Source organism: Pogona vitticeps, chromosome 5, assembly GCF_051106095.1.
Source record: "Pogona vitticeps strain Pit_001003342236 chromosome 5, PviZW2.1, whole genome shotgun sequence".
NCBI lineage: Eukaryota > Metazoa > Chordata > Lepidosauria > Squamata > Agamidae > Pogona > Pogona vitticeps.
The window spans coordinates 5625763-5652793 of record NC_135787.1 but is presented as its reverse complement, the minus strand read 5'-3'; the positions used below and the strand labels follow the sequence as shown (position 1 = coordinate 5652793).

The window sequence follows — 27031 nt, the reverse complement described above, 5'->3', positions numbered from 1 at the left end:
GGACTATCGGAGAGGACCAAGGACTAGAAGAGGGGACGATTATGTTCTCCCTAAGCATCTCGTCCAGCTCCTTCCGCACCTTGTCCCTATAGGGTCCCGTTACTCGGTATGGGGATACTGCCTGCGGGGGTGCATCCCCTGTGTGGATCCAATGCATCACTCCCTTCACTATCCCCGGCTTGTTGGAAAACACCTGTTGATATTTACTAAGCAGCATTTTTAGTTCTTGCTGCTGGTCTTGGGTGAGTGCAGGACTGATCTTTACCTCCTCTGGGTTGTATTTTACTTCCCCTCTACCCTCCCAGAAGGGTAATTCAGCTTCCTCACTCTCAGCTGCTTTTATCGCAAATAGAACCCTCTGTTCCCCTTGTGACAAACCCAGACCTACTGGGATATGTCACACAGTTACACTAAGCTGCCACCAACCATTCCCTATAAGAAGTCACACAGACCAGGGATGGATTTTTAAACAATAAAAAGAATAAGGTTTATTTAAATACACACAGGGAAAAATAAAACAATCAGGTGAATAGGATAAAGTAACGTGGCTTATTCTCACTCATACAAGCATACAGTTTGGTTCACCCAGAACCCTTAACTTGAAGCACAGACCCTGAACCTATCAGTTCTGGCTAACCAACAGACACCTGAACCTATCAGGTTGGTACTCTGACACACAGAAGTACCCTGTCTGACACACAGACTCCCACAACAGCTTCTTCTTCCCAGCTGCTGCTTCGTCACAACCCAGTGTCTCACAGTGTCTCTCACAGTGTCCCTTCACCACACACGCTCCACACATATATACAGTACAGCCCCTCCTCCTGATGTCCCGCCTTCCACTCCCCATAGGATGGAACTTTCCCTCCAAACCCATGACAGACAGGTAACATCAGTGCTGTATGTAACACCTCCCCTCTTTATAAGTTGTTTTGTAGGGGGAAAGCTAAGGTGCTTTTCACCAAAAAACAACCTGAATAAAATACACAAAAACAGTTATACATACCATATTATACTTACTTATCCTTACACTCTAAGTTAACCATAGCAATTATGCATTTAAACATTTACCATATACATTACATCAATTTACCTTTATTCTTACAAACCAAATTCAACACCAGGTACATTTAACTTTTTGTCATCATTATATACATATAGTCCATGTTTCTTTCGCCGTCTTCATTCTTCAGGTCTTCTTGATAAGGCGTCAGCAACACAGTTCACTGACCCTCTGACCACCTTCACTTCAAAGTCATAGTCCTGTAGGTTTAAAGCCCACCTCATAAGTTTGCTATTGTGGGTTTTCATTGTCTTTAACCATTGCAATGGTGAATGGTCAGTACACAGAACAAAATGTCTTCCCCAGATGTAAGGCTTGGCCTTCTGGATCGCGTAGACTATGGCCAAACACTCCTTCTCCACGGTTGCCAAATGTCTCTCACCTTTTTGAAGTTTCCTACTCAGGTAGGACACTGGATGTTGGTCACCATTCTCATCCTCCTGGCACAGAACTGCTCCTACGCCGCTGTTAGACGCGTCGGTGTAGATGATGAACTCCCGGTCGAAGTCTGGAGCACGCAGGACAGGATAGTTGATTAACGCCTCCTTCAACCTCTGGAACGCCGCCTCACAGTCGCTGGTCCACGGGATGCGGTCATCAGCCGTCTTCCTCGTCAGATCGGTCAGCGGAGCCGCAATCTCGCTAAACCTCGGGATGAACTTTCTGTAGTAGCCCACCAACCCAAGAAATGATTTGACTTTTTTCTTGGTGTTGGGTCTAGGCCAATCACGAACAGCTTCTATTTTGGCCTCCAGGGGTTTTATCATTCCTCCCCCTACCATGTGACCCAAGTATTTTATTTCTGGGCTACCCAGCTGACACTTGCTGGCCTTTACTGTTAGCCCTGCTGCACTTAACCTCTGCAGCACTAACTCCAGGTGTATCAGGTGATCTTCCCAGGTATTACTGAAGATCCCTATGTCGTCAATGTAGGCCACTGTAAAATCACTGAGCCCTGCCAAGGTCTGGTCCATCAGCCTTTGGAATGTGGCTGGTGCATTTCTGAGACCAAAGCTCAGGACTCGAAACTCATAGAGACCAAAAGGGCTGCAAAAGGCAGTTTTTTCTTGATCCCTGGGATCAATTCTTAATTGCCAATATCCCTTTACCAGGTCCAATGATGAGATGAACCGACAACCCCCTATGGTTTCAATCAGGTTGTCTAGCCTGGGCATTGGGTAGGCATCAGGAGTGGTTACACGGTTTAATTTTCTGTAATCGACACAAAACCTAATGCTCCCATCAGGCTTGTCCACAAGGACTATCGGAGAGGACCAAGGACTAGAAGAGGGGACGATTATGTTCTCCCTCAGCATCTCGTCCAGCTCCTTCCGCACCTTGTCCCTATAGGGTCCTGTTACTCGGTATGGGGATACTGCCTGCGGGGGTGCATCCCCTGTGTGGATCCGATGCATCACTCCCTTCACTATCCCCGGCTTGTTAGAAAACACCTGTTGATATTTACTAAGCAGCATTTTTAGTTCTTGCTGCTGGTCTTGGGTGAGTGCAGGACTGATCTTTACCTCCTCTGGGTTGTATTTTACTTCCCCTCTACCCTCCCAGAAGGGTAATTCCGCTTCCTCACTCTCAGCTGCTTTTATCGCGAATAAAACCCTCTGTTCCCCTCTGTAGTAGGGTTTTAGGGCATTCACATGAACCACCCTCCTTGCTTGGTTCTCCTCCTGCTCTATAAGGTAGTTCAGGTCTGACATCTTGGAAATGACCCTATATGGTCCTGCCCATTTGAGCTGCAGTTTGTTCTCTCTGCAGGGCCTAAGCCAAAGCACTTCCTCCCCTGGGTCAAAGTGCCTCTCTCTAGCTTTGTGGTCATACCATGTTTTCTGTCTGACCTTCTGAGCTTGCAGGTTTTCTGCTGCCAGCTCTAGATTTCTCCTTAGGTCATTCATCAAGGTGTCTATGTAAGTCACAACGTCTTGTGGGTCATCCTGGGTGATCTGCTCCCAATTTTGTTTGATCAAATCAAGGGGCCCTTTCACCCTTCTCCCAAATAAAAGTTCAAACGGACTGAACCCGGTACTGGCTTGTGGCACTGATCGATAAGCAAACAAAAGGGATTGCAGCTTCTGGTCCCAATTGTTTGGATTCTCTGCCAAGTAAGCCCTAATCATGCGCATTAGAGTCCCATTGAACTTCTCAGTTAACCCATTACTTTCAGGATGATAGGCAGTGGTTTCCTTGTGCTTTATTCCACAGATTTGCCATAAGCGTTTCATGAGCTTTGATGTGAACGATGCTCCCAAATCTGTGATTATCTCTGAGGCAAATCCCATCCTGGACATATACCCCACCAAAGCATCGGCCACTGTGTTAGTTTCAATGTTAGTCAAGGGTATGGCTTCAGGATACCTTGTGGCATGGTCCACAATTGTTAGAATGAACCTGTTCCCCCTCTTTGTGGCCTTGGGCAAAGGTCCCACAATATCCACCCCTATGCATTTGAACGGAGTGTCAATCACAGGCAAAGGGCACAACTTTGCTTTGGTCCTGTCGCGGTTATTCCCCTGCCTTTGACACACATCACATTGTTTACAGAACTCCCTGATCTGCTTCCCTATGTCAGGCCAGTAGAAATTCTGTGTGATTCTCTGCTGTGTTTTGTTCACCCCTAAGTGTGCAGCAAACATGTCAGAGTGCCCCCTTTGTAAGATCATGGGGCGATACTTTTCAGGTACCACCAGCTGACTTCTGATCCCATCTCCCCCTTTTGAGATATTCCTCAGGGTTTCTCTATATAAAATCCCCTTTTTCTCCAGAAATCTCACTGGGGTTTCAGGTGTTAGCTGGGCGTCAGTCACCTGTTCAAAACACTTTTGGAGAGTGGCGTCTGCCTTTTGCTCCTGTCCAAATCTGCTGTCTGTGGTTAAGGTTTCCACCACAGCTTCTGAACTCCCCTCTGCTTCCGTCTCTGGCTCATCATTACCCCCCTGAACTGTCCCCGTGGTGGCTTGTGAGCGTGTAATCACTAGCACCCTTTTCACATGTTCAGCCAGGTCATTTCCCACGAGCACGGCTGCTGGCAGAGTCGATGAAATCGCTAGCCGCCAAACGCCCCTCCAGCCTTGAAAGTTGACAGGTACCTCTGCTACTGGCAGAGAGATTACCTGCCCCTCAATCCCTGCCACCTTTATGCTCTCATTTGGGATTATAAACTCCCTAGGGATGATATCTGGATGGCACAGGGTTACCTGGGAACAAGTGTCCCGCAGCCCCCTATACTGACGGTCAAGTATTCCTACGTCCACCCCTGCTGTCTCAAACAACTGAGAATCTGTTTTCACCAGCAAGCAGCGCTTTACCTCCACAAGAGGACCATTTTCCTCAGCCTGATTAGCAGAGGTAGCTGTTCCAGACTGAGTAGCCATGGCAACAGGCTCCCTCAGTGACACTGAGCCTTGCTCTTTCTGGACACAGAACACAGCTTTTGGCTTGGTTCCACTAGACTCCTGAGGCACCATTCCTTTTAGCTGCTTTAATTTCTCACACTCTGAGATTAGATGACCCTTTCCCTGACAGAAATAACATTTTCTGGTGTATTTTGATTCTCTCTCATCTTGTTTTGGTTTTCCCTCCAAAATCTGAGGTCTTAGTTTCATGTCTGAGGGCTTCCCTTCACCATGGGCCCCTCCCCCTTGCTGGCTTTTCCCTGGTCCCTGAGAGTACTTGCTGTAGGTTTCTTTGGGTTTACCTACAGATTTCCCCTCACCCAAGGGCTTTCTTATTTGAGAAATAAAATCTGCGATCTCTGCGGCTGCTGCCACAGATTTCGGTTTCCTTTCCCTCACCTGGAATTTCAATTCCCCCTGCAGGACTGAATAGAACTGTTCCAGTGCTATCAAGTCTTTAAGCTGCTCATAGGTCTCTGTCCCCTCCTGAGATAGCCATTTCTCAAGCAGCCTCACCAATTGGGCCCCCACTTGGGTAAAAGTCTGTTCTGGTTTCTTGGTGAGGGACCTGAATCTTTGTCTCAGCTGTTCTGCATTTATCCCATGTCTGGCAAACACCAGTTTTTTAAACTCTGCAAAATCTTTCATCAGTTCCTCAGGCATCTCGGCATAGACCTCAGCCAGGCTACCACTGATTAAAGATCGCATGATGGTCATCTTCTCAGTTTCCCTCACTGAGAAGTCCACAAACGCTCTTTCCACTAAGGAAAAGAACACCTCAGGACAATCTCCCTTGTGGTACACAGGGAATTTCTTCAGGTCAGCTTTAGACAGTTGGCCTCCCTCAGAATCCCTATTGTTATTATTGTTCTGGTTCATCATTTCCAGTTTTCTTAACTCATACGCCATCCTTTCTTTTTCCAGAGCAATTTTCTCTCTCTCTAATCTTTCTTCTCTTTCCAATCTCTCTATTTCAAATTGCCGCTGTTTCTCCCTTTCCCTTTGCTCCATTTCAATTTGTCTTTCCCTTTCCTCCCTTCTTTCTCTCTCTATTCTTTCCTCCATTTCCCTCACCCTCAGTTCATGCTGTTGGGCTAGGAGTATTTTTCTGAGTTCTGGGTCCTGCTCTCCTGTGCTGTCACCTTGCACTGAGCCAAATTCATCCTCAGAACCTTGGTCAATCTGGGGGTCTTTCACTTCACTCATGTCTGCCACTTGGCTTCGAGTCAAGGGCATAATCCCCCCTCAGAACAGGCTACTTTAAAAAGTCAAGCCTCAGAATAAAACGACCACTTTTTTCCTTCTTGCCTCAGAACCAGCTCTCCCTAGAGATTGCTGCTGTTCTTCAGCACTAACTTGCAACAGTATCGAGTCAGAGCCTACCCCCCTCTGCTGGGCCTCTCAGCTGGCAAGCTAGCTCGCTGTTACTATGCAGTTCTGCCTCAGCTTTTTTCCCGCCAAAACTAGGCTGCCTCAGAGCACCTTAATCTAAGTCTCCCCAGTTGGCACGTTCTTCTACTAGCGCACCTCCCCGTGAGGTACACCTAGAAGATTACCTACGCGCCTCAGACTGTCCCTGACTAGACCCCCCTTGCTCTGGGCACACTTGCCAAGGCTTTGCTGGACCGCTGGACAACTGGACCAGTCGTATCCCACACGCTGGACACCAATCAATGTGACAAACCCAGACCTACTGGGATATGTCACACAGTTACACTAAGCTGCCACCAACCATTCCCTATAAGAAGTCACACAGACCAGGGATGGATTTTTAAACAATAAAAAGAATAAGGTTTATTTAAATACACACAGGGAAAAATAAAACAATCAGGTGAATAGGATAAAGTAACGTGGCTTATTCTCACTCATACAAGCATACAGTTTGGTTCACCCAGAACCCTTAACTTGAAGCACAGACCCTGAACCTATCAGTTCTGGCTAACCAACAGACACCTGAACCTATCAGGTTGGTACTCTGACACACAGAAGTACCCTGTCTGACACACAGACTCCCACAACAGCTTCTTCTTCCCAGCTGCTGCTTCGTCACAACCCAGTGTCTCACAGTGTCTCTCACAGTGTCCCTTCACCACACACGCTCCACACATATATACAGTACAGCCCCTCCTCCTGATGTCCCGCCTTCCACTCCCCATAGGATGGAACTTTCCCTCCAAACCCATGACAGACAGGTAACATCAGTGCTGTATGTAACACCCCTCTGTAGTAGGGTTTTAGGGCATTCACATGAACCACCCTCCTTGCTTGGTTCTCCTCCTGCTCTATTAGGTAGTTCAGGTCTGACATCTTGGAAATGACCCTATATGGTCCTGCCCATTTGAGCTGCAGTTTGTTCTCTCTGCAGGGCCTAAGCCAAAGCACTTCCTCCCCTGGGTCAAAGTGCCTCTCTCTAGCTTTGTGGTCATACCATGTTTTCTGTCTGACCTTCTGAGCTTGCAGGTTTTCTGCTGCCAGCTCTAGATTTCTCTTTAGGTCATTCATCAAGGTGTCTATGTATGTCACAACGTCTTGTGGGTCATCCTGGGTGATCTGCTCCCAATTTTGTTTGATCAAATCAAGGGGCCCTTTCACCCTTCTCCCAAATAAAAGTTCAAATGGACTGAACCCGGTACTGGCTTGTGGCACTGATCGATAAGCGAACAAAAGGGATTGCAGCTTCTGGTCCCAATTGTTTGGATTCTCTGCCAAGTAAGCCCTAATCATGCGCATTAGAGTCCCATTGAACTTCTCAGTTAACCCATTACTTTCAGGATGATAGGCAGTGGTTTCCTTGTGCTTAATTCCACAGATTTGCCATAAGCGTTTCATGAGCTTTGATGTGAACGATGCGCCCAAATCTGTGATTATTTCTGAGGCAAATCCCATCCTGGACATATACCCCACCAAGGCATCTGCCACTGTGTTAGTTTCAATGTTAGTCAAGGGTATGGCTTCAGGGTACCTCGTGGCATGGTCCACAATGGTGAGAATGAACCTGTTCCCCCTCTTTGTGGCCTTGGGCAAAGGTCCCACAATATCCACCCCTATGCATTTGAACGGAGTGTCAATCACAGGCAAAGGGCACAACTTTGCTTTGGTCCTGTCGCGGCTATTCCCCTGCCTTTGACACACATCACATTGTTTATAGAACTCCCTGATCTGCTTCCCTATGTCAGGCCAGTAAAAATTCTGTGTGATTCTCTGCTGTGTTTTGTTCACCCCTAAGTGTGCAGCAAACATGTCAGAGTGCCCCCTTTGTAAGATCATGGGGCGATACTTTTCAGGCACCACTAGCTGACTTCTGATCCCATCTCCCCCTTTTGAGATATTCCTCAGGGTCTCTCTATATAAAATCCCCTTTTTCTCCAGAAATCTCACTGGGGTTTCAGGTGTTAGCTGGGCGTCAGTCACCTGTTCAAAACACTTTTGGAGAGTGGCGTCTGCCTTTTGCTCCTGTCCAAATCTGCTGTCTGTGGTTAAGGTTTCCACCACAGCTTCTGAACTCCCCCCACCTGCTTCCGTCTCTGGCTCATCATTACCCCCCTGAACTGTCCCCGTGTTGGTTTGTGAACGTGTAATCACTAGCACCCTTTTCACATGTTCAGCCAGGTCATTTCCCACGAGCACGGCTGCTGGCAGAGTCGATGAAATCGCTAGCCGCCAAACTCCCCTCCAGCCTTGAAAGTCGACAGGTACCTCCGCTACTGGCAGTGAGATTACCTGCCCCTCAATCCCTGCCACCTTCATGCTCTCATTTGGGATTACATACTCCCTAGGAATAATATCTGGATGGCACAGGGTCACCTGAGAACAAGTGTCCCGCAGCCCCCGATACTGACGGTCAAGTATTCCTACGTCCACCCCTGCTGTCTCAAACAACTGAGAATCTGTTCTCACGAGCAAGCATCGCTTGACCTCCACAAGAGGACCATTTTCCTCAGCCTGATCAGCAGATGTAGCTGTTCCAGATTGAGTAGCCATGGCAACAGGCTCCCTCAGTGACAATGAGCCTTGCTCTTTCTGGACACAGAACACAGCTTTTGGCTTGGTTCCACTCGAATCCTGAGGCACAATTCCTTTTAGCTGCTTTAATTTCTCACACTCTGAGATTAGATGGCCCTTTCCCTGACAGAAATAACATTTTCTGGTGTATTTTGATTCTCTCTCATCTTGTTTTGGTTTTCCCTCCAAAATCTGAGGTCTTAGTTTCATGTCTGAGGGCTTCTCACCAAAATGGCCGCCCATTTCTGGCGGGCTCTGAACTAACCCTTTGGAGTACTTAGGGTCCCATGTTTCCCTCATGTTTTCTTCAGAATAATTCAGGTTTTGAAGTTGTGCCTTAACCTGTGTGCCTTCTTTTGGTTTCAGAATAGTTTGTGGCTTTATCTTTCTTTCACACTCATAAACCATATCCACTGCCACTTTGGATTGTAAATCTTTTCCCTCAGAAAACTCATCTATGCCGTATGCATCCTTAAAAACTTGCCTTAATAGAGTAAACCCAGACCTCTGTTTCTCTTTCAGTTGTTCAATATATCTATTTTCCATTTGCTTAAATATATTTTCAATATTTTTCATCTCTTCCATATACCTATCCCAGTCATCATCCCTCTTGGATTTTTCCTCACTATTTATTTTCATTTGGCAAGTGGTGCAGCTTTGACAAAATTCTTTTATTTCTTTTCCCATTTTTGGCCAGTAGTACTTCTGGGATATTTTCTGCTTAGTCTTTGCCATCCCTAAATGTCCCGATAGGGTGTCTGTGTGACATTTTTCCATTACTTTCTTTCTATATTTAGAAGGAACTACAAGCAATTTTTCCTTCTTGGAGTTTATTAAGATCTCCCTACATAAAAGGCCTTCTTCTTCACAATAATATCTCTCACGGTTCTCAGGGGTTACTGGACAATTGCTAACCGTCTTAAAGCACTGCTGCAAGGTTGGATCTAGTTGTTGATCCCATTTGCTAAACTCAATAGAGTCCTCCCCCTTTGAGTTCTCCATTTCTATTTCTAACTGCCTCATTTGAACTTCATGCTGTTGGGCTATGAGCATTTTCCTGAGTTCTGGGTTCTGCTCTCCCGTGCTGTCACCCTGCACTGAGCCAAATTCATCCTCAGAACCTTGGTCAACCTGGGGGTCTTTCACTTCACCCATTTCTGCCACTTGGCTTCGAGTCAAGGGCATAATCCCCCCTCAGAACAAGCTGCTTTAAAAAGTCAAGCCTCAAAATAAAGCGACCACTTTTTTTTTTCTCTTGCCTCAGAACCAGCTTTCCCTATAGATTGCTGCTGTCCTTCAGCACTACTTGCAACTGTAGCGAGTTAGAGTCTACCCCCCTCTGCTGGGCCTCTCAGCAGGCAGGCTAGATCACTGCTACTACACAGTTTTGCCTCAGCTTTTTTCCCGCCAAAAACAGGCTGCCTCAGAGCACCCTAATCTAGTCTCCCCAGTTGGCACGTTCTTCCACTAGCGCACCTCCCCGTGAGGTACACCTAGAAGATTACCTACGTGCTCTCAGATTGTCCCTGACTAGACCCCCCTTGCTCTGGGCACACTTGCCAAGGCTTTGCTGGACCACTGGACAACTGGACCAGTCGTATCCCACACGCTGGACACCAATCAATGTGGCAAACCCAGACCTACTGGGATCTGCCACACGTTAACTAAGCTGCCACCAACCATTCCCTATAAGAAGTCACACAGACCAGGGATGGATTTTCAACAAATAAAAGAATAAGGTTTATTTAAAACACACACAGGGAAAATAAAATAATCAGGTGAATAAGATATAGTAACGTGGCTTAGTCTCATTCATACATGCATACAGTTTGGTTCACACAGAACACTTAACTTGAAGCACAGACCCTGAACCTATCAGTTCTGGCTAACCAACAGACACCTGAACCTATCAGGTTGGTACTGACACACAGTAGTACCCTGTCTGACACACAGACTCCCACACCAGCTTCTTCTTCCCAGCTGCTGCTTCTTCACATCCCAGCGTCTAAACTTCTCCACACACGCATCACATATATATACAGTACAGCCCCTCCTCCTGATGTCCCGCCTTCCCCTCCCCATAGGATGGAACTTTCCCTCCAAACCCATGACAGACAGGTAACATCAGTGCTGTATGTAACAGGAACTATGGGCTGATTTGCATCTCCCTTCCGGTTATGTGGTCAACAAAGAAAAACTGAGAATCAGCTTGCTCTGAACCCATAGAATTTCCCACATTTTTCTCAGTGGAGTTGTACCCTGAATCAGGCTGATTTGGTTTAGAGTTTGTGAAGGGTTTACTCTATACAAACAGTCCAGAGTTCTTGATTACAATCCTCTGCACACTGCAGTTCTTAAGAAGGAGGTCTAAAGTACTTTCACATTATGCATTAATTTATTTGCTTGACTCCAACTGTGTTATGATGCCATAGTAACATCTCCTTGGTTGATGCAGTGGCCGTCACTGAAAACATATGTTGCTCCTTGCAGAAGCTCTAACCAGCTGGAAGAAGGGACTCAGCAGATGATGAAAGCTGAGACTGACTCAGATGTCAACATAATCAAGGCTGCTTGTGGAAGCATTTATTCTTGTTCCCAGCCCAGCAAACCTCCCAGAGAGAAAATAGTCAAAATAAGGCTTATTAATATGGTGTGCCATTCGTTGATAATTTCGTGAAACAGCTGCACAGGGAACAGTTGTTTGTTACAAAGAAATCAAAATAGATTTTGACCCAGATCCGCCTTTACTAAACCCAAATGGCTTGCTGGTTCCCCCCCCCCAAAGCTCTTCTTGTAAACGGTGTGTTTGGCAATAATTCTGAAGCTGTCTCTTCCCATAATTCCAGCCATAATCAGCGTGGAGCTTCCTAGTTTTCTAATCCTTTTGCATGTGTATTTATTTATTGCTTCCATCTTCCCAGGCAAGCTTCTTCTTCCCCATCCTTTAACCTCTCCGTTCTCCTTTTAAAAACCCTAAACATTATCTCAGAAGGACGACAATCTGACTCACTGCCACAGGGTGAGATGAGTAGTTTTCTTGTAGACGTAAGGTCTACAAGCAGCCAGTGGTGTCCAACCTTGGCCCTCCAGATGTTCTTAGACTACAGCTCCCAGAAGCCTTCACCACCACCTCTGCTGGCCAGGATTTCTGGGAGTTGAAGTCCAAGAACATCTGGAGGGCCAAGGTTGGACACCACTGTATGTAGACTCTTAGGTCTGCAAGAAAACTGCTGTTTGCTGGTGAGAGAGGTCCCCACCCACCCTTCCCATAAGAGACGGAACTCGGTTTCCTTTGTAAGCTCGTCCAGGCAGAAATGACCTCTCAGACTAAACATATTTGAAGTCGGCAGCTGCTAGGTTCTGTAGTTGAATGGAAATTATGGGACTGGTAGCTGAAAAACATCTGGAGGGCTAAACATTTCATGGCTCTGGTGTCCAGTCTCAGGTTCCATGACATATATCCTGTGTCCTGAGCACACCCCTGGACTGCAGAGAGTCCTGGACCCTTTGTGCACAGCAGGAGAGGAAGCTGAACAACTTCCACATGCATTGCCTCCAACGGATTTTTGGTATCACCTGGCAGGACAAAGTTCCAAATAGAGTAGTCCTAGAACGAGCTGGAATTTTTAGCATGTATACATTACTGAAACAGCAACACCTACGTTGGCTTGGGCATGTCGTGAGAATGGCTGATGGTCAGATTCCAAAAGATCTCCTATATGGAGAATGAGTGCAGGGAAATCACCCCGGGGGAGACCACAGCTGCGATACAAGGACATCTGCAAGTGGGATCTGAAGGCCTTAGGAATTGACCTCAACAGATGGGAAATGTTGACATCCAAGCTTTCAGCCCCAAGGCAGGCATTGCATCATGGCCTCTCCCAATTTGAAGAGACCCTTGTCCAGCAGGCCGAGGCAAGGAGGGAGTCCTGAAAGCAGCAAAATCAGGGAGCAAAATGGAACCAGGATCTGGCTTAGTATAAATCTCTTCCTTACTCCTGCTGCAACCCTTCTCAAACCGCTTACTGCCATCTGTGGTTTGTTTGAGTGGGAGGAATTTTTCTGATCTGGGGTCATTGTCTATCCAGCACTAACCAATCATTCCCTTCAGCCTTTGAACTTAAAGAGAACCCTACCTCACTGCTAAGTGTTCTTTCCCTCTCCTTCCCCAGGCAGTGCCAATGCTTTATTTGCTGTTGATTCGGTCGGTTGATTTCTCAACATACATGCATTAAATAAAGACTGTAACTCCAAGCAACTGTAAGTAAAGAAATGTGGTGGTTTTTTTTTTTAAAAAAAAAAATCTTTCTCCTACAAATGGCTCAGTGAGTTATTGAGAGTTTAAGTGCCAGTCAATGAGAAAGGGGTGATCTCTGGGAAACCCCTAGCTATTCTCCTCTGTGAATCTTTGTACTTCTGTGACACAACAAAAGGAATTTGATCAGAAATGCAAAACTCTGCAACCAGTAAGGCTGGGACCTATTGCAGCCTGATAAGGATTGCAACAGCAATAAAGAGCCTGGTAAAATGCTGCTATAGAAATACTCCTTTGGGTCACAGCGAAAGAACGTACACATAGTTAAACTATAGAACTCGCAGCCATATAGTGGTGGCTGTAATCTGAGATGACTGTAAAAAGAGATTGTATGCATTTATGGAGATGAGGGCTTCTTTGGCGACTAGTCAATGGCTGATAGTAACCATAGCTATATACAACTTGTGCAGTGTCAGAAAATATGTTTTCCAGTACCGATTGCTGGGGAATGTAAAAGAGATGGGCTCCATGATCACTGCAGATGGTGACAGCAGCCACAAAATTAAAAGACACCTGCTTCTTGGGAGGCAAGCTATGATAAATCTCGACAGCATCTTAAAAAGCAGAGACATCACCTTGCCAACAAAAGTCCGAATAGTCAAAGCTATAGTTTTCCCTTTAGTGATGTAAGGAAGTGAGAGCTGGACCGAAGAATTGATGCTTTTGAATTGTGGTGCTGGAGGAGATGCTTGAGAATCCCCTGGACCGCAAGGAGAACAAACCTATCCATTCTAAACCCCGAGTGCTCATTGGAAGGACAGATCCTGAAGCTGAGGCTCCAATACTTTGGCCATCTCATGAGAAGAGAAGACTCCCTGGAAAAGACCCTGATGGTGGGAAAGAGTGAAGGCAAGGGGAGAAGGGGACAACAGAGGATGAGATAGCTGGACAGGGTCATCGAAGCGACCAACATGAATTTGACCCAACTCTGGGAGGCAGTGGAAGACAGGAGGGCCCGGGGTGCTCTGGTCCATGAGTCACGACAAGTTGGACACGAGTAAACAACTCAATAACAACAACACTGGTGAGCCAGTGTGTAAACAGAAGGCCAGACTAAACAGGCCTTCGGTCGGATCCCACACGACTCTTCTTACAGTCTTATGCTCCCCTTTAAGGACACACCAACCTACAGAGAGTGAGAGAAACAAGGAGCACCATGTCCTAAACCAAAGATTTGCATTCATTTCCACCTCCGGAGGTTGTCCTCTGAAAGAGATGACAAAAACGATTAAAATCAAAGGCAAAAAGCTAGGTTAAAAAAACACAGAGAAGGACGGAGAAAATTGACCAGGAAGCCTTTGATATTATAACAGCAAGAAAGAGAGCGAAAAAATAGGGCATTTTAGCTGATAATAGATGTGTGACTTAAAAGTCATATTTTGAGAATATAAATTCACAGTGAGATGAAGAAAAGTGGCTCGTGGGCAATAGATTGAAACGGCAGGAGTCTTGTGAAATAAATCACCACAAAGCTGCCCTAATCTTAAAAGACCTGCAGTTTCCTGGACATTTAGCAAAGACACACGCCGAAGCCCACTGGACTCTTCAGCTTTACACGCTTGTCTAGCAGTCCTAATGATTTCACATGGCTAGTTCTGCAGAACTAAAACTAAATTAAGGCAGAAGTTCTCAAACATCTAAAAGGCTCTTCTTCTATAGTCTGTGTGGTATAGCGGACAGAGCTATAATGTCATTATTAGAAGAAGAAATTAATCACTCCAGTTGAAACTCATTATTTTTAACACGATCCCTCCAAGTTCCTCTACTTCCTCATTTCCTTATCCAAGCATGCCTTCTTCTAGCTCAGCATGCAACCCAGTTTAGAATAATCAGAATATAAAATGAAATTCCACTGATGTTTTATTTTCACCACATGAAAGCCATTGCGGAACGATATTCATTAGCCAATCATCTTTAAGTCAGGCCCTTAATAAGATCAGCAGGCATATTTAAACGTGTGGGATATTTCACAACTTGCGAAGTTCCCCGTGCTTTTTTTTTGTGCTTGTTAAAAAATGTAATTGCCGTTCTTCAAGAGCTCTGGGAGAGCTTTCAGCTTCCAGAGAAACTTAACGAAGAATAGGACTTTGGTTGCAATACAAGATACTTCATCTAAGGAAGTGGAGAGAAGGCCATCAGACGTGATCCAAGCTTAGTGATGTTGAAAGTAGACCCAGTTCGTCGTGACTGACATTGTTGTGTCTCATCGATTTAATTGGATGTGATCTTTAACATGGTTAAGTTTGAATCCAAGCCTGACTCATGATGAACTTGAAGCTCCGTTAACTTTGGGTTGACGAAGACTTTCTAGCTCGCTCTAAAACTGCCACTCTTGATGTTCAGTTTAAAGCGGTTCCAGGAATGAACTTCGCTCCTGCACCTTATGTTCAAGAATTTCATGGAAAGAATTTTGGAACGAGTCCCAGAGGAAGGAAGGAAAGGTCACAGCTCTTTAAAACAAAACTCCTTAGGCAACTGATTTTGAACCCATGGCATTTTAATGCTTTCCTTTGGGTGGAAAGCCTGGAATTCATCTCTGTCAGGTCTGTAGTTTTCTTTGGCTCTCCCTAGTTTCATCTGCCGTTCCAAACAATCCTTTGGCTACGGTTCTAGGCAAGTTAAACTCGGCGGACTCCTCCATTCCTTCATCAAAGTAGAAGGCCTAGAGAGGGGTGGGGTTTAAATGGGTTGAAATAACATGAGTGGGGCTCATAAAACAAAAGAGCATGTAGGGCTAAACTACTAGCAGAGTATCCGTGGTCCCATTTGAAAATTAAAGAGGTTCCTGTTGAAATAGGGTTGTGGCTATTGATTCCAGGATAATGGACACAAAAGCACAGAAACCACTTGATTCCCCCTCTATTTGGCACTAGCTGGGCCTTATCTCGAGTCCTGTGTCCTGTTCTGGACACCACACTTTAAGAAGGACACCAGCAAACTGGAGCAAGGTCTGAGGAAGGCAACAAGGATGATCAGGGGACTGGAAACCAAGCCCTGGGAGGAAAGACTGAAAGAACTGGGCATGTTTAGTTTTGAGAAAAGAAGACTTGGGGGGGCAGATAGGACACCATCTTTCAAATACTTGAAGAACTGGCAGAATCTGTTCTCAGTCATCCCAGAGCGCAGGACATGCAATCATGGGCTCAAGCTACAGGGAGGCAGACTTAGGATGAATATCAAGAAAAATGTCTTAATTGTTAGAGCAGTATGACAATGGAACCCATGACTTCGGGAGGTGGTGAACGAGCCAATGCTGGAGGCTTTCAAGAGAAAATTGGGCAACCCTCTGTCAGATCTGCTTTGACTTGGATTCGAGCCTTGAGCGGGGAGTTGGACAAGATGGCCTTATAGGTCCCAAATGACTCAATTATTCTAGGATTCTATGATCAACAAAAATCTATAGAAAGCTTACAAAAATAAAAGTGTAGACTCATAAATCTTTCAGCCTTGGAATCCCTCCATGAATACCTGCATTCTCCCTGAACATACTGCAGTTATTTCAACCTTATATATAATGCCTTAAGTAGATTGGGCTAGAAGGGACATTTCTAGTCTGGGGTGGCTATCAATCAAACCAGCAGCAACAAATTGTTCCCTCTTTGCTTCTGATTTCAAAGAGAATCACACCTTTCTGCTTAAGGCCTCATTTCCCCTCTCTGTTTAGTCTGTTAGCATTTAGCACTTTGTGTCTAGTGGGCAGGCATCTGCTGGAAGCAAGCTGTGAGTCTTTTGAGGCCTGTTTGCGTAAACAGTCATTTTGTACAGTATGCTGCTTTTGATTTATACAATTGTGAGTAAATAAAAACCTTTTATTTTTTCTCTTACCGATATTTCAGAGTTATTGGAATAGACGTTCAGGGACCTGCAGGGCAGAATTAGCTTCAAGTCTCCCTAGAGTAAACCATACCCTTTTCCCATCAACTCGCACTTTATAGTCTCAATAACTTCACTGTTGAGTTAAAACTTCTAGAGAATTAGCTTCAGGTTTCCCAGAGTAGCCCACAACTTTGTCTCATCAGTTAGCACTTACTGTCTCAATAACTCACTCTGAGACATTAATGGCACAAAGAATAAAACTTGTTTCTTTACTTACAGTCGAACAGATCTAACAGCAAACAGACAAACATGGCTGCCTCTGCAACAGGTCTAAACAGACACACTTACTTTCAAGCAACTACTACCTGCCAGCAAACAACAGAAAGGAGTGGGGAAAGTAGAGCAGAGAGATGGAAGCATTCCCTGAAATCAGAGGCAGGGAAGGAACAATTGGTTAGTGCTGTACAGATTGACAGCCACCCCAGCCCCAAAAGGTCCCTCCCAGCCACACCCACTAGGGGCAGCATTTGAGGTTGTAAACACTCCAACAGAGGGCAATTATGCTGGTGCAAGGGGCTTCTTTCCCCTCCCAGATCCACTGTTGAGTTAAGATTGTGCTCTACTTGCCATGCTTCTTGTAAGTATCTCAAGACATTATGATAGCAGGTGCTTTGGGAGTATGGTTGTTCATTGCAAAACCCACAAGGCTAGGATAGCCAGAGTTAACAGAGAAGAGCAATTCCAATCATCCTCTGCTATGAGTGCTCAGTCTACTATCCAACAAGCTGCCTGTAGGAAGAAACCACCCCACAGGAGGAGCCATCTGGATCTCCTCTGGAGCCAGGCATACAGAGATGTCTCGCTAGACAGTTACCCCGCATGACAGTTTTTTCGCTAGACATTGACTTTTTGCGATCGCTATAGCGATTCGCAAAACAGTGATTCCTATGGGGGAATTTCGCTGGACAATGTTTGGTCCCTGCTTCGCAAACTGATTTTCGCTAGATGACAATTTTGACAGCTCCCTCCGCGCTCACAAAACGGGTGTTTTTGGGACCTAAGCTTCGCAAGACAGCTATTTAAACAGCTCATCGGCGGTTCGCAAAGTGGCTTTCCTATGGCCGATCTTCGCTAGACAACGACAATTCTTCCGCATTGGAACGCATTAAACAAGTTTCAATGCATTCCAATGGGGAAATGCTTTTCGCTAGACGATGATTTCGCTAAACAGCTATTTCAGTGGAACGGATTATCATCATCTAGCGAGGCACCACTGTAGTTGTCTGCTACTCTCCCAGACCCAGCCTGAGTGTTTGGTGCCTTCAAAGTGAGGTTACTTCCCCCCCAATTGCCAAGATGGCAGAATTTCAGTGGGTGTCTGGCACAGAAGCAATGGTGACGCAGACATTGGCAAGTTATTTTTTGAGGCGTTTACCATTATACTTTCCAAAAGCAAATATTTGTGACCGTTATATTGTTTTTCAATGAGCCCTTTAATTTATCTTTTTTTCCCCAAACATCAAAAAACAGTTATTATATGTTTCTTTTTCAGTTACAAGAAGAGTTGAAAGCCATGTTTTTTTAAATGTAGTGTTTCACATTCCTGTAATTCAAAAGTAACAGACTAGTTACTTTCAGTCTATTTTTTTATAACAAGATATTAAAATGCAGAATAAAAACCTGTCAGAAGTGTAGTGCTATTTCAGATTGTCGGGGGTGTTTTTCCTACAAAAATTCAACTTTTCTCATAACTTTCTTTTCTAAGTTTCCTTTGCACCTTGTATCGGTTTGAAAAATCCCACATATGATTTTAACATCAGGAGTGACAGGCGCTATCTATTAATAATCTGATTTTTCCACTCTGTAATCTATCAGCATTATTAATAATTGTTATTATATTTGATGTCATGTCAGTCACTAGGCGGTGATGTAGGAGGGCTCAGCAGATGCTAAAATAATCACAAATGCCTCTATAACTTACAAACTTCTAAACTTCATGGAATGTAAAAACAGTGAGAACTTTCAAAGCACTCTCTTCCCTCTAGAACTAGGGGAAAGACTTCTGGCCAACTTAAAAGTCTTCGGGGCCAAATTAGTGGCTCTTAAGATAGTCAGTGACAGTGACAGATTTTACTTTCTTGGTCTCCATGATCACTGCAGATGGTGATGGCAGCCACGAAATAAAAAGACGCCTCCTTCTTGGGAGAAAAGCGATGACAATCCTAGACAGCATCTTAAAAAGCAGAGACATCACCTTGCTGACAAAGGTCCACATAGTCTAAGCTATGGTTTTTCCACTAGTGATATATGCTTTGAATTGATACTTTTGAATTGTGATGCTGGAGGAGGCTCTTGAGAGTCCCCTGGATTGCAAGGAGAACAAACCTATCCATTTTGAAGGAAATCAGCCCTGAGTGCTCACTGGAAGGACAGATCCTGAAGGGGAGGCTCCAATACTTTGGCCACCTCATGAGAAGAGAAGACTCCCTGGAAAAGACCCTGATGCTGGGAAAGTGTGAAGGCAAGAGGATAAGGAGACGACAGAGGACGAGATGGTTGGACAGTGTCATCAAAGAGACCACCATGAATCTGACCCAACGCTGGGAGGCAGTGGAAGACAGGAGGGCCTGGCATGCTCTGGTCCATGGGGTCACGAAGAGTCGGACACAACTTAACGACTAAACAAGATGGTCAAGCAGCACCCTTGCCCTCATTTTAGGAGACGTGATCCTGGTTTCCATTGATCAGTTATTCCTAAGGGGAGGATTCCTATGACATGTCACATTTTTCAACAGATTCCCAGCCCTGGGTCCCCAGATGTTCTTGGACTACAATTCCCAGAAATCCTGGCCAACACAGTTAGTGGCAAAGGCCTCTGGGAGCTTTAGTCCAAGAACATTTGGGGACCCAATTTTGGGACCCACTACCCTAGACATAAAAATATATTTCTTTCACACAATCCATCACTCAAAATAGCTACGACCACAAGTTTAGAAGCTTTTTTAAAAAGATCTCAACAATCCATGGATGAGTTTTCCATCAGAAGACAACAACCCATATAGGCATGGTTCATCAGGAGCTGTTAGCCATGATACCTCATTGGAAACAGAATTGGAGAAAGTAACTTTTTCCAGCTACAGCTCTGAGAATGCTCCAGCCATCGTGGTCAGTAGGAGCTCTCTGTTTGCAGTGTTGAGGGGACGGGGGACTTGTTATGTTCCTCTAGCTGCAAAGCAGAAGTATAGGAATTCACAGAGCAGAATCTCTCCAATCTGCCCAGACCACCCCCTTTTCTCATTAAGGTGGCACTTACAATCTCAATAACTCACTCTGAGACATTAATTGGAGGGAGAAAAAAGGTTTCGTTACCGAGAGATCAACAGATCACACAGCAACATGACAAACACGACTGCTTTCAGCAACAGGCTTCAATCGAGTCACGAGAGGGAAAAAGCACTCAGCAGAGAGGCGGGACTCTCTTGGAATTCAGAGGCTGGAAGCAATGATTGGTTACTGATGGAAAGACTGACAGCCACCCCAGCCCGGAAAAGCACCTCCCAGTCAAACCTATTAAAGGCATCATGCGAGGTTGCAAAAACTCCAACACTCTCATCTAAAAGACCCAACTTCTCCCAAGTCCTAGATAAGCCATTGTTAAAACTAAGTGCCGTTCCTGGTTGAAACGAAGTGACAGACATGTTTGTTGAAAATAAAAACTTCCAATCTTCTCTTTGTGACACCTATGGCTAAACATTTTTTAGCTGTTATTTCTGAAAACGCCTGGCAGCAGCAATGTTCTCTCCAGTCCTAGGGTGTAAATCGCACTTCATTTGCCAGAGCCTCTGATCTCATGCCAGCTTCCCCACACCCATCCAGCCAACCACTTAAAACCACAGTCGCAAAACTAGATTGTGCTGAGGGAATGTCGATCTGAATTCTGAGATGGATTTCTAAGAGTGGTCTCTGTAAAGCACACATCGTTTCTTGAAGTGGGATGGAGCCAATTAAACACCTTGGGGTGGGGGGGGGACAGAAATGCAATGGGGAGAGAGTCGGGTTTGTTTGTTCCTCTCTGTGGGGTCTCAGAAACAAAACAGTCACAGATCACGGAGGCCGAGGCATTGACCGGAGACTTCCTTACCACACACAGCCAGATCAACAGCTTCCCAGGAAGAAGGTTGCAAGAAAAGGCCTTTTCGTAGAGTCGGCCTGAGGTGCCCAGTGTCAGACAGAATATTGTTAGAAAGGCAAAGCCATCCAGAGAAATGACAAGTGACCCAGACAATCAACCTGCCCTTTTGATCAATGCCACATCTCTTCCACTCATTGGCAGACAGTGAGTATCACGCAAGTAGTATCCACAGAGAGGAAGAGTGGAACCACAAAGAGTATTTCTGTTTTTGCACAGTTACATCTATTTGATGATCATCTCACAATCATGAATCCATCCTAGGGAATCCTAGGACTTCTAATTTTGTGGTTAACTTTCCTCAGCAATGCAGCAGAAGTGCAGGGATTCACAGAATAGTTACTAGTTCCCAGATAGTCCACCCCTCTCTCATTAACTGGCACTTACAGTCTCAGTCACTTACTCTGAGACATTAGGATAAAGAATAAATACATGCCACTTTCTTATACATGTAAATATATCAACAGTAAACTAATTACAGTGGTGCCTCGCATTACGATGTTAATTCGTTCCAGCGAAATCCCTGTAGAATGAAAACGTCGTAATGCGAAATTTAAAAGCCCATAGAAATGCATTAAAACCCGATTAATGCGTTCCTATGGGCTTGAAACTCACCGTCCAGCAAAGATCCTCCATAGCACGGCCATTTTCTCTGCCCGTGCAGCAAGGAATCCGTCCCAGAAAAGAGTGGGGAGCCATTTTTTTAACCCAGTGGCCATTTTGAAACTGCCGATCAGCTGGCCAAAAATTGTCATTTTGCGAGAATCGGTTCCTGAAGCAGGGAACCGATCATCGCAAAGCGAAAAAACCCATTTAAAACATCGTAAAGCGTTTTGCGATCGCAAAAAGTTCGTCGTGATGCGATTTCGTTGTTAAACGGGGCGCTCGTCTTGCGAGGCACCACTGTACCAACATGATTGCTTTTTAACAACTCTGATTCAATGTACTTTAACAGACATTTCCAATCAACTACCATAAACAAAGATTTATGGATTCTCGGGGGGATGGGGAGAGAAACTCTCAACAGAAATGGGTCTTTCTTTGAATTTAGAACACGGGTGAGATCTATTGGTTGATACAGCACAGACTGACAGTTACAACAGCTTAGAAAGGGAGCTCCCAGTCAAACAAGCTAGGAGACAGCACGCGAGATTGTAAAAAATAAACTCCAACAGATGCTACCAGGGAACTATGGTCAATAAGAGTTGACAATATTGGCTAGATCAAACAATGGCGAGATTCAATATTTGGCAACTACTTATGTTCTCATCTGATTAATGTGGCCTCTCTCATCAAACCCTCTTTGTTCCTTATGTGCATCTGTTCATGCTTTTAGACTGAGCATGCTCAGTTTGTTCACTTGCCAAGCCAAATTTTACCTGCCAATCTTATCCGGAGATGGCGGGTCTCCGGTCACATTTTCGCTGAATGGTGGTTGCAGGCAGTGAGAATGGTTTTCTGAGTGATTTGTCAAGTCCCCAGGTCAAGTTAGCAGCTTATGTACCAGTTAGCCACCTTGCCTGCTCTCTGGAGGCAGGATTTCCCATTTCCATTTTGCTTCAGAGCAATGTTGTGTGGGTGCAAATTTAAAAAAATGGCACACGGCAAGGTCTTGTTGATTGCAAATGCAGATTTAAGGACATCGGGCTGAGCAAACAGAGGCAGTCATCATGAAGAAGTGGTTGTTAGAACCATCAATCAAGTCAATAGCTCTTGACTTGGTGACAAGCTGACAGAAAAGAACTCATAATGAGATGTTTGCAGGCAAGGATTGCTGGTAGCATTTGGCATAAGGTGTTCTGTTTTTCTCACCCCACCAACAGCTCAGTCTCTCAGCATCTCCCTTCAACATTCAAAACATCTGCTGAGGATTTTGTTTTGGACAAATGCACCACTCAATGGTCAACCCCATCCCCATTCACCTACAGCATAAGTGGGAATAATAAAATTCTGCTCAATGTTTTTATATTGTGTCCAGCTCTTCCCGCAGCTTCTAATGTCATATTTTCTTTTAACTCTTGAAAAGATATTCTGCGTGTGGAATTATATAATTAAATTATATACTTTTTTTTTAAAATTGAGAAGGCAGCCAATGCAGAAGTACTAAAGCAAACGTGTCCGACCCAGAAATTATGTGCTTGCCTTTCTCTAAGAGTCCTACAGAAATTCCATGGACCTCTAGGGGAGAAAAAGGATGTGACGCCTGTGTTTATCACAGCTGCCATTTATCCCAATAAAGGGTTACTTCCAGAATGAAGCCAAACAATCACAGACAATCATATCAAAAGGAGCAGCCCGGGTAGGTGGGACTCATCAGCCTGGGAAGGCAGCCCATCTAGGAGAAGGAAAACTCTGAAATCAAACCTCCACTGCCTTGTGGCTATATCCACTGATGGAAAAGCCTTCAGGAGTTAACCTCGAGGCAAAATCCGGAGCCGGAGTCCCGGAGGCAGTTCGTGTCGTTCTGGCAACTCCTGTGACATCGCTGGAACCAGTTGTATTGGCTCTTGCTTTTCCATTGGACTATTTCAGCGACATAGAGAGGGGGGATCTGCTGCTTGGGTAACAGCCTATCCTCCATATTATTCTACCCAGGCTTTGTGCTCTGGAGAGGACACTCTTGAAGTCCTCCATACAAAGCACATTACCATAGTCTTTTGCAACTGAAGGATGTCTACAGATCAAAGTATGAATCTTTCCACAGTTACAAAAATCCCAGGCAAACATCAGCTTTTGTGTTCCTACAAGCTTTATTTCTCTACACTGCTTCTATGATTCCTATGTATAAAATACTTCGGAATTGTTATAACATCTGGAAGTCTTAGTTATGAAGAAAATTGTAGGCACATAACTTTAAAACTTCCTTGCAACTTGTAAAAAAGAATGCAAGTGTGAAAATATAAGTTATAGGCAAACACTTAAGTGATGCTTGAATAAAAAAATACAGGAACATGTCTTTTAAGAGTATATAGAGATGGGCACTGGTTTGGTGGCTCATACCAGTTCGTCTGACAGCTGCACATCTGATCCGCGGCTTAGTGCCCACTTCCTCTGGCAGCTGTCCCATCAGAGACACCACCCTGATTTCCCTGCCCCACCTGCTCTGAGCACCAGCTCCAAGTGGGCATCCACCAGAGGGGGCGGGGGGGATAAACCGGGGATCAGCTGTGTGAACAAAACGGCAGGAACCCCGGAACTGGCAGTCCATGCCCATCGCTGATACTCTTTTAAAAGTAAAACAAGAACAATGCGAATGTTTCAATTATATTCTAAACATGTAAGCCTATATAAAACAAAAGATGGAGTATACCTCACTTAAAACATTAAAATTCTTTAAATTATAAATCTATGGAATTAAAACACATTGCTCAGCCTTTTAGCATATCTAGACACCCAAAGCCAAATTATTAAATAAAGTTCTCACCCAGCCAAGCCAGTTAAAATTCTATGGAGAAAACTACACCATTGAGGAGAAGCCAGAATTAGACCCATGATCCACCTGGTCTGATATACAGTAGTCTCTGACTCCCTCTAGTAGCCGGTTCTGGAAAGTTTATCATTAGAAACATCTCTAGGGTTTTTTTAAACAAAAATATTTTCATGTTTTTAGACTGTGGATAAGTGAATCAGTGAATAATGATTTTGCAGATATGGGGATCTTACTGTAGTCTACATAAAATAGCAGCAGATTTCCCCAGAAAATGTGTTTCTCGGCCTTACATAGAGAGAAGATGGATGGAATCTGGGATTTTGTGCATGAAAATCAGCTTTTTTACTAATACATCATAGCCTTATCTGAACATAGAGGAACTGCTTTCAGTAGCGGGGGGGGGGGGGGGGAGCTTTTCTCTCCAGTGTTTTGCATGAATGCATTCCCCTTGACGTCTACTTTGAACCTGAGTACTCAGCAATTGGGGATAAATTTGAAAACACCAAATAACAGATTGCAAGTGTTAAAGAAAAGTTCCATAATCTTTGTATGGTTGGATGAGATATACGAATCCTGCCACCGGCCAAACATCATAGAATAAAGCGATAGGCCTACATTGAGGGCATTCCAGAGATCGGCCCTTATTACGGACTCTACATGCTCAGGCACAAGTAATTTACAGTCGACAAGAATTATTATCTATTGGCAGAGAAGGTTACAACTTTGAATCGACGGTCTCAACTTACAACATCCCAGCTGAGCTTTTAAGACAGCCTGCATATCCGGGGGTTACTCCCCCTGCTCTCCCTGTCAGGAAGAAAAGAGCACGGAGGAAACGCAAGCAGAAAAGAGGTTGCAGGGCCGGTCTACGAGTGAGGTTAGGCAAAAATCCTCACAAGCCTGCATTGCCAAGTCTTTTTGTCTCAAATGTTAGATCTCTACCCAACAAGATTGAGGAGCTGGAACTTACTATCTCCCTACAGAAAAATATTCGAGACTGTTGCGTTATGATCTTTACAGAGACATGGCTTGACTCTTCCATCCCAGGGGAGGTAATTGAACTACAAGGACGCAGAGTACATCGAGCAGACAGATCTGTTGAATCTGGGAAGAGCAGAGGTGGAGGGGTTTGTGTTTACACAAACGATAATTGGAGCACAGATGTTAAAATACTGGACATTCACTGTTCTCCTGATTTGGAGTATTTGGCAGTGAAATGCCGCCCCTTTTACCTGCCTCGTGAGTTTAATGTTATTATAATAACAGCAGTATATATACCTCCTGATGCTAACACAACCACAGCTTTGAGTTGTTTGTTAACTGCTATCAGCAAACAGCAGCAGGCCTACCCAGATGGAGTGCTGGTGGTAGCAGGTGATTTCAATCAAGCCAATTTAAAGACCGTCCTCCCTAACTTTTATCAGTATGTGGACTGTCCCACTAGAGGGGAAAATACCTTGGATCAGGTATATAGTAACATCATACATGGATATAAGACGAAGCCATTGCCTAGCTTGGGACAGTCAGATCATATATCTCTTTTTTTGATTCCATCATACAGACCTCTTGTTAAAAGAATCAGACCATCAATTAGAGAGATACAAGTGTGGCCAGTGGATGCATCTGAGCAACTTCAAGATTGCTTTAGGAGCACTGATTGGGCACTGTTTGAGGAGGACAATGTTGATACTTATGCCTCAACAGTACTGTTTTATATCAAAAGCTGCATCAATGTTGTTACTACTACCAGACAAGTACGAGTGTTTTCTAATAACAAGCCTTGGCTAAATAGAGAAGTGCGCCTTTTATTAAAAACCAGAAATGCTGCTTTTCATTCTGGTGATGAACTACAGTACAGAGAGGCTAGAGCTAAACTGAAAAGGGGCATTAAGGATGCCAAAGCTATGTACAGCCAGAGAATTGAACAACACCTTGAAAGTTCTGACACTCGCCGAGTGTGGCACGGCCTAAGACAAATCACTGGTCAGAGTAACAAAAACAGTCTGTGTAGCAGCAGTGATTTTTTGGCTGAGCAGTTAAATCAATTTTTCAGCCGTTTTGAGGTGGAAACAGGAACAACCGTTATTCCAGCACCTACTGTCTATAATACATCACTAGAATCTACCATCAACAGACAACCACTAGTACTGCAGATTTCAGATGTGAGACGCGCTTTCCAGAATATTAATGTTCGAAAGGCAGCTGGACCAGATGGAATCATGGGACGAGTTATTAGGGGCTGTGCTGCAGAATTAGCTGGAGTTTTTACGGATATTTTCAATCTATCCTTGTTGCAGTGTTCAGTCCCCACTTGCCTGAAGACATCTATTATAGTGCCAGTCCCCAAGCAGTCAGCTGTGGTATCTCTCAATGATTACAGACCAGTAGCTTTAACATCTGTTGTTATGAAATGTTTTGAGAGATTGGTGCTGGATTACATTAAGGCTAGTCTTCCACCTTCTTTGGACCCATGGCAATTTGCATACAGGAAAAATAGATCTACTGATGATGCTGTGTCCATTGTACTCCATACTGTATTGAGCCACTTAGAACATCAGGGAACTTATGCGAGGCTGTTGTTTGTGGATTATAGCTCTGCTTTTAATACCATTCTACCAAATAGGTTGTTTTTTAAAATGATCAACCTGGGATTACCTCAGGAGATATGCATGTGGATAAAGGATTTTCTGACAGATAGGCCACAGTCAGTAAGGATGGGATCTCACCATTCTTCTACCCTGGTACTAAGTACAGGAGCTCCCCAGGGCTGCGTGCTAAGTCCCTTCCTCTATTCCCTGTACACACATGATTG

General features: G+C 44.7%; 1 long non-coding RNA gene across 1 annotated transcript in view; it reads left to right on the top strand.

Moving 5' to 3' along the window:
- Nucleotides 1-27031, top strand: part of LOC144589570 (uncharacterized) — a 107632-nt gene that overhangs the window by 64434 nt on the left and 16167 nt on the right. The window contains exon 2 of the long non-coding RNA XR_013545748.1: nucleotides 12642-12729. This is a non-coding gene — a long non-coding RNA (uncharacterized LOC144589570). The remainder of the gene's footprint in view (nucleotides 1-12641; nucleotides 12730-27031) is intronic.